General features: G+C 45.2%; 1 pseudogene; it reads left to right on the top strand.

Moving 5' to 3' along the window:
* The first annotated feature begins 1,752 nt into the window (after window positions 1-1,752).
* Nono-ps12 (non-POU domain containing, octamer-binding, pseudogene 12) lies at window positions 1,753-12,648 on the top strand (annotated as a pseudogene).
* The last annotated feature ends 5,439 nt before the right edge of the window (window positions 12,649-18,087 follow it).

Consider the following 18,087-nt stretch of genomic DNA (forward strand, 5'->3'; position numbering starts at 1 on the left):
AGGAAACCCTCTATAGCATTGTGAAGCTGCCATTAGGGTCAGTTTGATCTTCCCTAAGCATTTGTAAATCAGTTGATCAAACCACAATGTCAGTGGAGGAACACTGTACACATCAAAGAAAACTGGCCATAGATGTAAATATGTCATCCCCATTTCCTGGGATGATTGGTTTGAAAATATAGTATGGATTAAAGAGGGCCAGGCCAATGACATTTTATAATTTATTTCCTTTATTTGGACTATAATAAAAAAAATGATAGATTACAAAATAAAAGCTGGAAAAGAAAAACATTCGCAAACAAGAAGGAATGTGCAGAAGGAAGCTGCCAAGTGCAAATTTAATATTTGAAAAAGTCATGTTATTCCCTCTGCGTCCAAATGAAATAAACGGTTATGGCAGGAATGTCCCCATTGCCCCTTCTCAATAGATGTCTAATCAATTTAGTCTGAGGTTAAAATGAATGCTTTATATGTACCCTAAAAAGTACAATAATCTTTAAGTGCAGAAGGCGATAGCTCGATGACATTTTCTCATATACGTGTGGCATTGTACTTGGCTCCCATGGCCCCCCAAAGCTCCACCAGCCCACCCTCTTGCTAGTCCTGTTCCTCTCCCATAAGTCCTCCTGCCACCGTGTCTTATGCGCACACACACTCTCATACTTTACCAGATTCCTCCTCCTATAGAAAATGGAACGTTCGAGTCTGGCCTTACTGTCATGTTACTGACACTTACTGTCATGTCCAGCTTTGTTCATTTTCCTTCGGGGGTACATCTCATTCTTCATGGCTGAGTGAGACCTCTCTGTACACGACCTACCTCCTTCGCTGTAGCCACTCAGCTGTTGGCTCCATGTCCTGGCTGTTGAGAAGAATGTGCGGTTTCTTCTGTTGTGTGCTGCTCTGGATTCCTTCCGGTACGTGCTCAAGGTGGGCTAGCTGGGTTGCTTGGCAGTTTCTTAAGTATTTGAGGAAGCTCCATTCTGATTTCCACATTCGCTGCACCAGTATGTATAAGGGTTCCTCCTTGGGCCATCTCCACTTGCTTTTGGTTTTTTGTTTGTTTGTTTTTTGTTTTCTCAGTGATCTTCATTCTGACAGGAAATGGCATCTCAGTGTCGTTCTAATTTGCATTTCCCTAATGGCTGAAGATTTTGAACATTATTTAAAATGTTTACTGCCCATTTGTATGCCTTCTAGTTGAGAACTGTCTAAGCCTGTTTTTGGTGGCATGGAGTGTATGTGTATGTGTGTGTGTGTGTGTGTGTGTGTGTGTGTGTGTGTGTGTGTGTGATTTAAGTTCTTTAGAGATTCTAATTTTTTTTCTGGAAGGTTCTATATCTGCCATTTTTTTTCAAAAAAACAAAAACAAAAACAAAAACCCTCTAAGTATTCTCAATCCAGTAATTTAAAAAGCAATCAACCCTTGGGTCAAGGATGTGAACAATGAAGTTCACATTCAGAGTCTCATTCTCAATGTGGAGGTAGGAGCTGAAGCTCGGGCCAGCATGAAGTGACGGGATGCAGATGTTCAACATGCTATACGCCGTCAGGATGGGCCAGCAAGGTTGTCTGTGGACAGGACGGCAGGCAGTGCAGGGTCAGGGTGGGCTCCACAATTCTTCATGTTGAGCCCATAGGCTCACAGGGAACATTAGACACTGTTGTCTAAAGAAAACTGGGGGTTCTGGACATCACCAGAGAGCTCCTGCTAGCTGATGCATATTTTCCTCTCCACTCTGCTGCTGTTTCCTTTGGCATGCAGAAGTTTGTTTTTATTTCGTGTAAGCTAGTCAGTCAGTTAGGATTATAGAGAGTCCTTGTCTGCACGTGTTTTCCTTTAGTAATTTCAAAGTTTTAGGTTTTATATTAAAGTCTTCGATGCACTTTGAACGGATTTTTGTTCAAGCAGAGAAGTATGGGTTTAGTTACGTTCTACATGTGGATACCTAGTTTCTCCAGCTTAAGGAACCTATGCTTAACCTCTTCCTCAATGGCTGGAGCTCTGTGGAGTGGTTTCCCGTCCTCTATCCTATATCCATTGTCTTTCACTACCAGTTCCAAGTCCTTCCATTAACTCGGCTCTAACCTAATTTGGGGTTGGGTATCCTGAAGCCCTTATCTCTGTCCTTTCATCTTGGTATTGGCTCAACTATTTGAGGGCTTTTGTGCTCCTTGATTTTAGCATCTTTGAATGGTTGTAGGAACAGTACTGTTGAAATTCTTCTCCATCTTGCTCACCTTCTCGTCTTACTCGTTGGCCTTCTTTTCTAGGTCTGGACTTGATTTCCTCACTTCACCTGCTTAGAAGTGCTTGGCCATTTTCACAAGTGAACTTTTGGCACTGTGCCCAAAGTGTCTCAGAATTCTCCTAATTAAGGAGTTCTATCTTCTTCAGGTGTCCTCTTGTGGTTTTGGTTTTGGTTTGAATTTCTTTTGCTTCTGTTGGCCTGTCCATCTCTTCAGTTTTATTTGAGGAGTTTCTTATTAAGTGGCCTAACTCTTGAGATTCACTGCCTACTACCACTCAGGAAAAAAAAATGTTATACCAACAAAACCTAATATATCAAAATACACTTAAACCAGAGCTCAAGAATATATTACCATAGCAAAAGAACAGAAATTGGCAAAAGAATGGTAAATTGTGAGATAAAAAGACTATAGGAGACTGGGGCAGCAGGGTTAAATAATATTGAAGATGGAGAAGAATGGAGGAGCGTTCTGAAGGGAACAAAGAAAGAGCAGGAAACAGAAAGAGGGGGAAGACCAAATTCCCCCCCCAAAAAATAACAAATCATATTTACAAATTAGATAAACCTAAGACGCAGAATAAAACCATGATACCTATTTTTTTGTTCAGGTAAGATAAAACCAAATTTCTACTAAAAATAAAAAGAAAGGGAGAAGGTTAAATGTCAGGCAAATATGAAAAAAAATGCATAAACCAGATCAAACAAAAGTATATAAATAAGAAGGAAAGTCACTTTTAAAACATAAGATAAGTGTTTTAAAGAAAAGAAGGCACAGGCTCTTTTCTGGCACGGTAGAGGCCCTGAGTCTGAGCAAAGAACTTTGGGCAGAGGGGTGCAAAAATGCAGAGCAATAAGACCTTTAACTTGGGGAAGCAGAATCATGCTCCAAGGAAGCACCACCAACAGCAGCAGCAGCAGCAGCAGCAACAGCAGCAGCCGCTGCCCCCACCAATACCTACAAATGGACAGCAGGCCAGCAGCCAGAATGAAGGCTTGACTATTGACCTGAAGAATTTTAGGAAATCAGACGAGAAGACCTTTACCCAACGTAGCCATCTCTTTTGGGCAATCTTCCCCCCTGACATCACTGAGAAAGAAATGAGGAAACTTTTTGAGAAGTATGGAAAAGCAGGCGAAGTTTTCATTCATAAGGATAAAGGCTTTGTCTTTATTCGCTTGGAAACACGAACCCCAGCCGAAATTGCCAAAGTGGAGCTGGACAGCAGGCCACTCTGTGGAAAGCAGCTGCGAGTGCGCTTTGCTTGTCATAGTGTATCCCTTATGGTTTGCAACCTTCCTCAGAACGTGTCCAACGAACTGCTGGAAGAAGCCTTTTTGGTGTTTGGCCAGGTGGAAAGGGCTGTAGTCATTGTGGATGACCGAGGAAGGCCCTCGGGGTAAGGCATTGTTGAGTCCTCAGGGAAGCCAGCTGCTCCGAAAGCTCTGGAAAGATGCAGTGAAGGCTCCTTCTTGCTAACCACATTTCCTCGGCCTGTGACTGTGGAGCCTATGGACCAGTTAGATGATGAAGAGGGACTTCCGGAGAAGCTGATTTAAAAAAAAAAAAAAAAACCCAGCAGTTTCACAAGGAAAGAGAACAGCCACTCAGATTTGTACAGCCTGGGTCCTTTGAGTATGCCATGCGCTGGAAGGCACTCATTGAGATGGAGAAGCTACAGCAGGATCAAGTGGACCGAACATCAAGGAGGCTCCTGAGAGGCTGGAGATGGAGATGGAGACGGAGGCAGCACGCCATGAGCACCAGGTTATGCTAATGAGGCAGGATTTGATGACTCGTCAAGAAGAGCTTCGAAGAATGGAGAAGCTGCATAACCAAGAGGTTCAGAAACGAAAGCAGTTAGAACTCAGGCAGGAAGGGGAACGCAGGCGCCGTGAGGAACAGATGCGGAGACAGCAAGAAATGATGCGACGACGGCAGCAGGAAGGACTCAAGGGAACCTTTCCTGATGTGAGAGAACAAGAGATACGGATGGGCCAAATGACTGTGGGAGGTGCTATGGGCAAAAACAATAGAGGTGCCATGCGCCATGCCCCCTGCTCCTGTGCCACCGGGTACTCCAGCTCCTCCAGGACCTGCCACTATGATGCCAGATGGAACCCTTGGATTGACCCCACCAACAACTGAACGTTTTGGCCAAGCTGCTACAATGGAAGGAATTGGAGCAGTTGGTGGAACTCCTCCTGCGTTCAACCGTCCAACTCCGGGAACTGAATTTGCTCCAAATAAACGCTGCCGGTATTAGGTAAAGTTGCATTGTCTAGTTTCCTGCAACCCTTAAAAGAAGGGCCCTTTTTGGACTAACCAGAATTCTACCCTGGAAAAGTGTCAGGCGTTCTTCTCAATAGATAGCATGCTTGAAGGCACAGGGGCAAGGGAAGGGTGCATTTAGCAAATCAAAGTCTGTGGTATAGTGCGTTATCACGTCTGTCTGGTGCATTCCTGAAGTATATTGATTATTGAGGGCCTGGAGAACCATAGGAAAATGGACTCAGAATTCCATTAATCTTGATCATTCTCTCTCTCTCTCTCTCTCTCTCTCTCTCTCTCTCTCTCTCTCTCTCTCTCTCTCTCTCTCCCTCAACCCCAGAGACACTGCCATGTATACCACAAAACCTAAACATCCTCCAATGACCCAGCCCAATTCCTCCATTCACTCCCAGGTGAGAATTCAGACAATGTCCACAGATGTTACACATACTTATGGTTCTGTTATATCTCATATATGACCCCTTCATGTCCTAAGGAAGACATTCTCTCTTAGAGGTTTTCATTTTAGTACACCTTAAAAGAAATCTTGTGTTAACTTGCCTCCCTCTTCTTCTTGCGTGAGGACTACACTTTCCTGTGTCTGCTGTTGCTGTCCACAGCTCTTCTTGATAGGCCTAGTACAGTCTTGGGAACAGGGCTGCTGTGTGTTAAAGGTCTGACAGTAGCTCTTAGTCTTGCCTATCTTAGGTAGCTACGCTATGCATTTTTATTGATGTACTATGATTTGTTCCTGATACCTTCAATTTGAAAATTTTTCTGAGACATGGAGCAGTAATGCAGCATCACCTTATTAAAATACATTTGAAGCCTAAAAATGAAAGAGAGAGAGAGAGAGAGAGAGAGAGAGAGAGAGAGAGAGAGAAGGAAGGAAGGGAGGGAGGAAGGAAGGAAGGAAGGAAGGAAGGAAGGAAGGAAGGAGGGAGGGAAGGAAGGAGCATTCAGGGAAATGGGCTGGAACAACTTTACGTGTCTTCTAAAATTTAAGTCTCTGTGGATGCAGGGAGCTGGGTTTGGGTTTATGAACCCTCGTGTTTCTGTGACTTACAGAAGCTACTCTACAAGAGCTGTTTTCACCTCAGGACCTTTCAGTCTCCTGTAAAAGATTTGGTCAGAGGGTGGGGTTAGGGGAAGCAAGGCAGTCAAGGTCTTTCAGCTCCCAAAGTCCTGCTAGTCCGCCCTGGGGAGGTCAATGTCTACCTAGGGGAAGTGTCCCAGATGCTTCAGATATAAGGAAAGCAAGGTAGCCCTAGGATCTGCAGGTTCATACCTGCCTTCCTCTAAGAAGAATCTAGGTATCAAGTTTTTCGGAAGTTCAGAGGACTCAGATTCCATAGCAGATAAGTAGCCCCAAGGCTGATCTGATAGCAATCAGGCTTGGGGTTATCGAAGTCCAAAGTTATTGTCAGCATCTAAGCATTGAGGGTGGGGCTGCTTCAATGACAGCCACGTCTCCCATCACTCACACTTTTTTTTTTTTTTTGTCTTAGCAGTGTCAGACCTCCCCTCCCTCCTCCCTGAAGCTATGGAAGTCTAACTTCAGATTCTCTGCCTTGTGAATACCATAGATCTGTTTACAACAAGTTTCTTCTCAAGATGGCTCATGGCCATGCTTACTGGTTTATGATAAAATGGAACTTTCCGTGCTGACCCTTCTCCTGTGAGAACCAGGGTTGGCCTGGTAGCACGGCCGGTTCTCTTCATCCATGTGGCCTGCCTTTCCTTCTGGAAAGGGCTTTTCCCTCTATGATTTATTTTATTGTTTATCTATCTGTGCATAGAGTAAGTGGGATATGTGCACAGGTGTCCTTGGAGGCAGGAAGAGGTATCAGATCCCTTGGAGCTGGAGTTACCGGTGGTTATGAACCTCCAGGAACAGGTACTGCAGATCCTGTACTAGGCCTCTGCTTCCCTTCCTCAACACACCCAGAGTCATGTGACCCTCCTCCTCTCTGCTCTGTGAGCTGCCCTCTCACTGAGTGATTCTCTAGAACTCTGCCGAGTAGGATCCATTTGTTTGTATTATCCCTACTCCCCCACTATAACAAATTAGCCAGCTCCTAGTCCACCACCTCACCCAGAAACCTTTGTTTTATATGTTTTATACAAACCAGAAGTCAGCATTTAAAAGAATATTGGAAGAGACAAACGGTATGCTCCTTCTTCAACGGAGAAGAAGCAGAAACACATACAAAAACAAGGGCAGGGAGGGGTAGAGTTGGAAAGTTATGATATTAACTTAATTTCTACGATCACTCTATACCTTTTCAGGTTCTTGTTTTCTTGTCAATTCACTCTGCTATTCTGCTTAACATCCCAAGAACACTTATCCATAGACATCTTGGTGGTCCTGAGCATAAGTGCAGTTTGTGGGACTTAGGTCACGCTGCCGGAATAGAGTGCACTTCTTCGCATCAGCTCATGGGTACGCGCATTCTGGAAGCTGGAAAATCCAAAATCAAGGCTGCTGGGAACAGATGGCTGTAAGGTCCAGTTTATATTTGGACAACAGGATGCTAATTGAGTCAAATGAGAGATACCTAAGACATGGCTGATAGTCTTGAGGGCAGCGGGGCAGAAATGACTGTTAGCAGGAACCCCAAGAAAATAGCAGTCATCTCTTACAAAACTGTTTTGGGCAGAGTGCTTTTTGTGTGTGATCTGTATAACTATTATATGGAGGTCATGAGTCTTCCTCCAAACCTTTGCCTTTACCTCCAAGTGGCCTGTATGCCGGTCTACGTGTGTGTCAGGGTACAGGTATACCAGGGTGAGGGTATGCCATGGTGCCTGCCTAATGGTCTGTGTAGAGGCCTCACCTGGAATGAATGAAGGGCATCTTGTCTAACTAAGACTCCCAGTTCTCTTCAAGCTTCCAGCTTCCCAAAGCTCTGCCACTTTCCTGGCATCAATACACGGACTCATAGAAGTACCAACAGATTTCGTATCACTGAGGCTGCATTTCCTGGGTCACAGACTGTACTTTCTTACTGTGACCTCTCATGGTGGGAAATGCAAATTGGCTCTCTGTAGTTCATGAGGATCCCCCTCCCTTGTAGTTAGAATACCTTCCAGATGTCTCATTCTAGGGCACTGAAGATTAGATTTTCAAAACATGAATGGAGGGGCCACCAACATTCAATGATTTTGTGCAGAAACTCTGTTTTCTACTACATGAGCCAATAGATGTTGAAAACCACACTCATATTTGAAGAGTGTTGAGGTTGGAAAATCCAAAACCCAAGCAGGCACAGGAATCCAGCAAAGCAAGATCTTTATTTGAATTAGGCAGCAACAACTGGCCAGTCAGGGACACAGGAGCTCACTGCATCTTTGAACGCTCATCTTAGTAAGTATTTAAGCAGATGACAGAAATGCATTGTACTTAGGTCACCACTGATCAATCAGGGCTGCGGAGCAGACTTGGGAGCTAAACCGTGACCCTGAACCCTAATGCTACAGTTTTTAAGCTCCAAAACCACAGCCATCTGTGCTAAGCTATCTAACCAATCAGGATTTAGAGTAGGGGTTTTCCTTATTGTGGCACATTTATCCTCCTCCCGTTGGTTGGGTTAGACAACTGTGGAAGGGCAACTTGCCTAGCATTCATGTTTCAACTAAAAAACAAGATAGTCAGTTACCCTACTGTAGCAGTTTGGATATGTGTGGCCCAGGAGAAGTGGCACTATTCGGAGGTGTGTCCTTGTTGGAGTAGGTGTGGCCTCGGAGGAAGTTTGTCACTGTGGATATGTGTAGGCTTTGAGGTCCCCACCCAGTGTGGAAAACAGACCACCCTCCTGGCTACCTTTTGGATTAAGATATAGAACTCTCAGCTCCTTGGGCAGCACCATATCTACCTGGACACTGCCATGCTTCCTGCCATGATGATAATGGCTCAAACCCCTGAAACTGTCAGCTACCACAATTAAATGTGCTCCTTTATAAAAGTTGACTTGGTCATGGTGTCTCATCACAGCAGTGAAACCGTAACTAAAACACCTATGTACATATGTCTCTTTCTGCCAAGCAGGATGTCAGTTACCAAGGGAGGTCTTGGGAACTTAAACTTTATTTGACCCGTATTCAAAATGGAAGTTTTAGTCAAAATGGCTTCAGTTTGGTTCCTTCTTATAAGAGGTTGCATAGCATTCTATAGTGTGTGACTTCAACCCATAAAAACCTCCTAAAGTGTGATTTCCCCCTTGTAAACATTTTTGAAAACTGGTGATTGCTAGATTGCTAGAGGCGTGAGCATGTAGAGATTGCAGTGGACCTACTGACCTCTGCCTCTGTTCCTTTAAAAGCTGGCACTCCTTTAGGTGCCATTCAGGAGCCTGCCCGTGAGCTATGTGTAGCCCCAGTACTTCTTATATCTGGGCTCAGCCCCTGGAGTATGTAAACAGGACTAACCCAGACTGAGCTGGTGGTCAGTATACATTTAGGGCACCTCAGGCCCTCATAAGTACACGAATAGTTGCCTCTGTCAACATTGAGCCCAGGCTACTCAGGGTAACCTGATAACAAAGCAAAAATGTGAAGTGGGTTAAATCAGCAGGACGAGTGCACCCTCTGTGCAGTTGGCTTCGACTTAAACAATATTCCCATGTGGGGGAGGGGGGATTTGTGAGAAGAAAGTGTGGAGGAAAGGCCTTGGCCAGGAGGATGAATTCACCATGTTCCTCAGAGCCCATTGGCTGCAATGAGCTCAACAGCTTCAACTAACATTTTTTAAAAGTTGGAAGCTGGCTGATGGTGCCGCATGTATTTAATCCCTTCACTCAGGACGCAGAGGCAGGGGAATCTCAGAGTTCAAGAACAACCTCATCTACAGAGCAAGTTCCAGGACAGTCAGAGCTACACAGAAAAACCCTGTTTCAAGAAGCAAGCGGCACTAAAGGTTGGTGAGCTCAGGAGAACCTGTGGAGGTTTAGCAAAGGCAACTCAGCACGTGACTGCTTAACAGAGCAAGCCACTCCAACCTCTGTGCCACTAGGCTCGAAACATCGGTCCAATCTTAAATCAACACATTTAATAGCTTGTAGAATTATGATGAATCCGAGCACTCGACATGCTGGATCATATGTATTAGACTTAGTAAATATTTATTAACATCTTGTCTGTGGCATGCACACACGATCTCCACAGCCATGAACGAAATGAAAGGAACATGCCCTGGACTAGCCGAGAACCTGCCATTCAGAGTGTGTTCCTCTCAGAAGCATGTCAGCATCATCTGCTGTCTCACATCCTAGTCACCTGAATTCTAGTCTGCAACTCTCTAAGCGATGTCACTTAGCTCCTCTAAACTGCTCATCCATGTGTCACTCCTGAGGATATGGGTCCCTGAAGCTCCTAACAAGGTAATTTGAAACCTGAGTATTAAGGTGTTGACTTAGTTAGGGTCTTATTGCTGTGAACAGACACCATGACCAATGTAAGTTTTATAAAGGACAACATTTCATTGGGGCTGGTTTACAGGTTCAGAGGTTCAGTCCATTATCATCAAGAAGTGAACATGGCAGCATCCAGGCAGGCACGCTGCAGGAGGAGCTGAGAGTTCTACATCTTCACCCGAAGGAAGCCAGGAACAGACTGAGCATCCTCAGGCAGCTAGGAGGAGGGTCTCCAAGCCCACCCCAACAGTGACACACCTACTCCAAGAAGACCACACCTTTAATAGTGCCATCCCCGGGCCAAGCATATACAAACTAAAACATCACTTATGCTTTTATTTACAAAAGATATATATGTGTGTGTGTGTGTGTGTGTGTGTGTGTGTGTGTGTGTGTGTGTGTGTGTATTAATTACCCTTTGCTTGGCAAATAATTTTGTTTAAAAAGGACTGCGCAGTTACAGCACTCTAGTATCATGAATGAAGAGTGTTCCAAGGAAACAACCTGTTGTTAATATTTGGAGATTTGCTAATATCACCGATTGACATGAGGTGCCACACACTACAACTAGAATCCATCACTTTAGGATAGAGTTATGGCGACCAGAGAGCCTTCCAACATGTGCTCAGGTCTGGTCATGTATTCTGCACAGTTAAATATTTCCATCTCTTTTGGCAGAATGTGAAATGGATTGCAAAGTTATGCACAATAAATAAACATACTACCCAGGTAACCATGTATGTGATATACACATACACATATATACACAGAGGTTGCATTTTACAGAAACTGGAAGCAAAATTTTTGTCTCTTAATGTGATATAAAATAACCTTATAGATTTGTTACGTTCAGACTTTAATGAAATTGATTTGAATATATAAGAAACTCCATTCTAGAAGCTGGAGAGATGGCTCAGTGGTAACGAGCACCAGTTGTGAGGACCCAGGTTCAATTCCCAGCACCCACATAGCCCCTCACAACTGTCTGTAACTCCAGTTCCAGGGGATCTGAAACCTGCACACTAATGCACATAAAATTAAAATTAAATCAATTATATTTTAAAAAGACACTCCCTACTAGCCTCAATTCAATAGTAGTTTCTAACAAACCCCTACAAGCGCCAGAGGGGGTGGGTCCCCGGAAGTCTCTAAATTGGTCCAGTGATTGACTTTAACACCCACCAGGGAGTCTGGGCGGGTGTTTCTCTGTTCAGCAGGTGATAGAAGGACCCCACCCCTTCTCCATCCCAGCCCAACAGCCTGGCTCTAGTGTCTCTAATTTGTCTCCAAAAGACTTATTTGGTCAGAGCAATTTGTGTCATTGGAGAACTATGACCTACCCCTCACACTTTCTCTTAGGAATCATGGAAATGACTCCTTCCTTTTCTTCCATCCACAGTCCTACACAAACTCTGGTCCTGTGAAGGCTGCTGTGTCACACTCAGAAGGAAACGGCTTCTTCCTGGTCCTTCTTCACTTTGGATCGGAACGTCACTGAGGAACTCCGGAAGTAATTAGCATTTAGAACTCAAAAATTTCTCCAGTAGATGAAAATTCATCACTGCCAGTTGCGTTTCTTAGATTCGACAGAAAATGAGATTTGTAAGAAAGCTAGGCGTAAGAAACTACTTAACATGATAAACGAGTTAGGGCTGGCAAGATGGCTGACAGGGCACAATCCCTGGAACACACACTCATGGTTAACCTTCCTGTGACTGTGATAAAATGTCACGACCAGAAACAACTTAAAGAAGGGTTTGGCTTATGTTTCCAGAGGGCTGGATGCCCAAAACAGCAGGGGAGGCATAACAGCAGGAGGAGGAAGCTGAGAGATCAGAACTCAAGGCCCCACCCCCAGCGACTTCCTTCCTCCACCACAGCCTCAAATCCGGGAAGTTTCATAACCTCCCCAAACAGCACCACCAACTGGGGACCAAGTGTTCAAATAAATATGCCAATAGAGGGCGTTTCCCATTCAAACCACGTTGGGAAACTGGTTTATTTAAGGTCACAGTCCAGTACCATGTCCAGATAGCTCCTCTGAGCTAGGAGCAAAATGGAGGGCTCCCACTTCCAGGAGGGCTTCTTCTCTGCCTGACCTTATCTTTGCAGTCCGGTGCCCATGCCCTTTATCTGAGGAAGATCACATAGTCCTTGGTGAACCTACAAGTTCAACTTCCTCTTTCCTAATAAGAACCTACCCAACAAGTACCTGGGATTCCTGAACTACTTCTCCATTCAAATGAGGCACTCACAATACATTAGGTTCCAGCCAATGATTTCCCTTCACCCTGAAAACTCCTTCCCACTCTCCAGGGTTCCTATACAGTCCTTGGTCACCCCAAATAAAGTGCATGAACACATATGTTTCACTGAAGATCATCGCCTAAGAGAGCGGTTTCACTGAGTGCTGTCTAACAGCTGTTACACTGAAGTCCTTGGAGAGGCCTTCTCCCCACCAACCCCAAATAGCCAGACCGTGACCCAGCAGACCCCACTCATGCCAGGCTCTGCTTCGTCCTTCCAGTACTGTGTACAGTGGCTCCTGGATACCCTGAGGGAGAATTCGGAACTCCAAACCACAAAACCACACCATGACATAAAGGTGGCAAGAGAGAACTGACTCCACAAAACTGTCCTCTGACCTCCGTGTGTACTTGCCATGCCCCCACACAGTAATCAGTAAAGTAAAATATCAAAAACTGCAAAAATAAATAATGAGGCCATGATGATGATGATGATGATGGTGGTGGTGGTGGTGGTGGTGGTGGTGGTGGTAATGATGATGACGATGTTTGTTTTTGAGACAGGGTTTCTTTGTGTAGCCATGGTTATCCTAGAACCAGCTCTGTACACCAGGCTGGCTTCAAACTCACAGAGCTCTGCCTGCCTGCTGGCATTAAAGACATCTGCTGCTGCCACCACCACCACCTAGCTATGAGGCAATTATCTTGAACAAAATAATGTGTGTAAGTGTAGGGATTAAACTCTATCGTAATAATGGGATTTATTACTACAATCACTACCCCCCTCTCAAGTAGAATAGGAGGACCCTTCTTTTAGTGTATCTAAGAACTGCCTCCTGTGCTGGTGACTGTCCCCATTCACCAGCACAGTCAGATAATGGAGCAACATGCTGCCAAAGCAGAGACACCACCCTCCACATAGGCTGCTTCCAGTGAAGGAGACGGGAAGGGGCCAGATCGATCCCTCTGTGCTCAATCCCTTCCCCTGAGCTTCAAAATGCCCCCTGTATCCACTTCCAAGGGAAGAATGAGGATAGAGCTTGTGTGATTCTAGAGGAAAACTCACCACGACACGTGCACTGTGCTGATTTTGTCCCATCGATCATTTGGCCACTTTGCTTTGTGCCCAAAGGCCAACCCTCCATGGACGGATGCCTGGATTTCATTTGGGCTTGGATATCAGAAGGTGGAATGAGGAAGAAGTGGAGACAGATATATTCCTTCAGTTTCGGCTTCCTCATTGCCATGTTCCACTTGTGTTTCCTTATGTGTCTGGTTTAAATGTCTATTGCATTTACTATTGGGTACACAGAGACGGGCCCACATGGCATATCTCGCATGTGTGTAGGTCGGAGGACAACTCTCAGGAGTCAGTCCCTTCCTTCTACAATGTGATGGGACTTGAACTCTGGATGTCGGGCTTGGAGGAAAGAGCTTTTACCTGCTGCGCTCTAGTGTTTGCTCATGTGTCTGGTTTGTTGTTGCTGCTGCTGCTGCTGCTGTTGTTGTTGTTGTGTTGTCTTCACCTATCACTAAGGTAGTTTTATGGAAAACTCCACATATATTTTGGACCCTTCTTTAAAAATATAATACAAAGTTACAGATATTAAATCTGGTACAAAGATGAGAAATTTTAACTTTCACAGTGAAAATCTGCTAAGTGAAAACCAGGGCTAAGTCCTGGGTCAGTCTGTAAGGCACTTACTGTGCGAGCCTGGGGATCTGAGACGCCCAGTCCTCCACAAAAGGCCATCATGGAGGTACATAGACCTGTAAGCCTAGTGCTGGGAGGTGGAGCTAGGACTTGCTAGCTGGCCAGTCCTGCAAACTTGGTGAGTTCCAGGGTCAGTAAGAGAAGACACCTGATATTAACCCCTTGGCCTCCAGCCTGCACATGCACAGAGCTTACAGAAACGCGCACCTCACAAAATTCAAATGCACTTCCTTAGTAGAACCTTTTCTGTATATTTATCTTTTCCTCACAATTATATGAAAGCTTTTTGGTGAGCTTCGTCCTATTTTCAGTAGAGAAAACAGCAAAGCAATGTGCAGGTCTGAGTCAACTGCGCACTGTGACCAATGCATTGGTGATACGTCAAAGTTCTTCGGGAGAAGTGTGAATTTGGACACCTGATTATTTCAGCCCTGACTGAAGTGGCAGGGATGGAGAGTGACCGTCAGTGAATTGCTTACAATGTTCCACAGGACGTGAATTTTCAGACTCGTCTCTGGCTTCATACATTTTAGATTCATTCTTTCTCCTTTATAGACATACTTCTGGTAGCAAGGTTCTGTCAGGCCCATTTGCACAGTAAGGTAGTTTATGGTTCTGCAGTGTGATGTCACAGGCCATGTAAGTTGCCTCAGAAGGTAACGGGAGAGGCCCCAGAGTCCATCTCTAAAATAACAATGTGGACAACACCTGTCCCCAGACACAGGTGAGATGGTCACAAAGAATACAGAGTAAAACATGTCCACACTCGACTTCTGCTGCATGAGACTCAGTGCTCCAGCTACCCACAGGATAGAGCTGGGGAAAGAACACGAGATGAAGAGGAAGAGATCTTACCTAGTTGTTTGAAAATATCCCCATTTTGAGGACTTTATACAGGCATACAACCACGTGGACATATTGCTTGAAGCCCTAAGCCCCGAGAAGGAGCCTTTTACCTATGTGGTTGGTAGTGTCACATGTCTCTGCATTCCAGGAGTCACCTCCTGCACTGGCACTCTAATCTAAGCCTTCAAGAACACACTTTCTTTCTTTCTATTGGATATTTTCTTTATTTTCATTTCAAATGTTATCCCCTTTCCCAGTTGCCCCTCCAGAAACACCCCATCCCATCCTCCCACCCCCTGCCTTCATGAGGGTGCTCCCCCACCCACCCACCCATCCACTCTCTCCCGCCTCCCTGCCCTGGGATTCCCCTACACTGGGGCATGGAGCATTCACAGGACCAAAGGCCTCGCCTCCCATTGATGCCCTACAAGGCCATCCTCTGCTACACGTGGGGCTGCAACCACAGGTCCATCCCTGTGTACTCTTTGGTTGGTGGTTTAGTCCCTGGGAGCTCTGGACGGTTTGGTTGGTTGATACTGTTGTTCTTCCTGTGGGGTTGTTAACTCCCTCAGCTACCTCAGTCCTTTCTCTAACTCCTCCATTGGGATCCCAATGGTTGACTGTGGGCATCCATCTCTGTATTTGTCAGGCTGTGGCAGAGCCTCTGAGGAGACAGCTGTATCAGGCCCCTGTCAGCATGCACCTCTTGCATTCCCATAGTGACTGGGTTTGGTGACTGCATGTGGGATGGATCCCAATATGTGGCATTTTGTTTCTGCTAGGATCCATTTGTCACTACTCTACACCCTGACCTATGGTGATTAAAACATTTCCCAGTAACTCTCCTGAGCATCTGATTCATTTGACTCCCACCAGTGCAAGATAACACTATGGATGCTGTCAAGATTTAAACCAACCAGCCGCTTCCGTGTTTTGTGACTTGGAGCCTGGAACTGAACGTCTTGACCAGCTTGCTTACATGTAAAAGGGATAATCTTTTACATCGTCCTATGAGGTTGGTGCCTATCTTCAAACAAGCGTGTGTAAAAGACTTACCTCCATGGTGAGGTCCATGGTGGATCTTCACATCTGGAGGTACATAAGGACTGTAGATCCATGAAAAGAGACTGAAGAACAGACATCAGTGGGGGAGGGCCAGGAGTAGATGAGGACAGCACCGAAGACACAAGGATAGCGGAATGGAACACACTGTAGGGAAAATACAGTACACTGCTGATTCCAGGTCACCTTCATTGGAGTTCACCTTCCTTCTAGTGAAGCTGAGGTTGTATCTCGGCAATAGAGCCCTTGCCTAGCATGTATAAGGACCTAGGTTCAAGTCCCAGTACAAAAAAACAATGCTTACTGAATGCCTACTATGGTAGTTTGAATGAGGATGGTCCCCATAGGCTCCTATTTTTGAATGCTTGGTCCCACATTGATGTAATTGATTGGAAAGGATTAGGAGGTGTGGCCATGATGAAGGGGTGTGTCACTGGGGTTGGGCTTTGAGATTTCAAAAGTCCATGCCGTGCTAGTGTTCCCCCTTCCATCCCTCCCTTTCTCCCTGCCTCCCTCTCTTCCCATCTCCCCCTTGCTCCAATCCCACCCCCATCTCTCTCGGGCTCTTACCTGGGGATAAGGGTAAGCTCTCAGCTCGTGCTCCAGTTCCGTGCTTACCTGACTGCTGCCCTGTTCCCTGACAAGATGTTCTTGTGGACATCACCCTCTGGAGCCATGATCTCCCAGTCAAATGCCTTTTTCATAAGTTGCCTTAGCACCGTGTCTTTTCACTATAGAAATGTGACAAACACCCATACCATACGTTAAGCCCAGATACACACAAAAAATGCCCACCCCATCATGCAGCTCCTTCTACAGTTAAGCCAGGCTACAAGGCATTTATTTGTCTTTTTTTTTTTTTCACGATCTCCATATAAGGTAAAATTGAATTGTGTTTGCAGAGTGATCAAGAGAGGGATGCCGGATTCCTTTATAAGTGATGTTCAGAGCCTCTTTATAAACAGTGACATTTGAGCAAAGATCTGGGAAAGATAATAAGTCCCAACTTAGGAACACAAAGGTATTTTTTTGTATCCTAGCGATTCTTCATACATACAGGAAAATCTTATACAGGAAAATAACCCCTTATTTCTTCATTCCAGTGTCCTTCCAGTGCCGTGTGCTTATGTCACATCTTCTCTCATGAGGAACTACCTTCCAGAGCAATGGCAACTGATCCAGGAACCAGGACCCCAGGCTGGGATTGACAACGTAGATAGAAGAAAGCTGCCTTGCCATTTCTCCCTGAGCATATAAAAGCTTGGTGATGCACTTTTCTTGCCTTCAGAGGCAGGTAATAAAAGTTTCAAGCCATGAGGATGCTAAGTGGAAGGCTTAGCCAAGTTGCAGAGGATGCTCTCCTCTCCTTTGGGCACACTCTCCTGTCTTGCCAAGAGTCCCTACCTAGTCCTAGTCTTCCTCCTGCTCTCTACTCCAGTAAGAGATTCCAAGAACTTGCTCCTGGGTTTCCTCTTTGGACAGGAAAATTTTTCACCACAAGGGCTAGTCTTGATTCGGACACCAGCTCTGCTACAACTTGCTCCACTGACTTTGCTGTAATGAATGTGTTTGGAGAACTTATAAAGACCGCAGGGCCAGCCAGCCAAGAGTACTCCTAAAGGGTCTTCCTTCCAGAACTGCACTGTGCTAATTGCATGGATTTCATCCTTACTCAGGCTTGTTATAAAGTCTGCTTTTGTGCCCACAGGGAGCCTTTGAGGTAATTATGACTTCCTTTTGGCTTACCAATCACGCTGAGGTGCCTTCCAGACCTCATGAAAGCAGCGTATGACTTCTTCCAATACGATCTCCCACCCCTGCTCTCCAGTATCCCATCAGCAATACTGAAGGTCAAGACGAAACAGCTTGTCCCAGTCCCTGTGACACAACCTAATTCCTCTTTTAGTCTCTATTTACATTTCATAATTCCTTGAGCTTGTACTTTTCAGGTGCGTCACCACTGTCAGATGTGAGTCACACCTGTCAATTCTCTTAGTTTTCATTCTTGTGTGTGTGTTTAGATCTGCAATGATGAATGAATTCGGAGGTGCCCAGGTAGTCTGTAATTATTATTCTCAGAGCATTGAGAATAAGTGCCAACTAGAGCCACTCGGTGTTAATCCCTCTGACACCTCATTAGGCATTTCCGACTCATTAAACCGTGTTGTTTCTCTTTCCCTTTTCTCTATTATCCAGACCTCGATTTATGGCGCAACTCTATGCCCACACAAGGAGTCATGACTTAGTCGTGGAACCATTGGATGACTCCAAATTGATTAGTTGGCAG

This window comes from Rattus norvegicus, chromosome 14 (assembly GCF_036323735.1).
Source record: "Rattus norvegicus strain BN/NHsdMcwi chromosome 14, GRCr8, whole genome shotgun sequence".
Classification (NCBI taxonomy): Eukaryota; Metazoa; Chordata; class Mammalia; order Rodentia; family Muridae; genus Rattus; species Rattus norvegicus.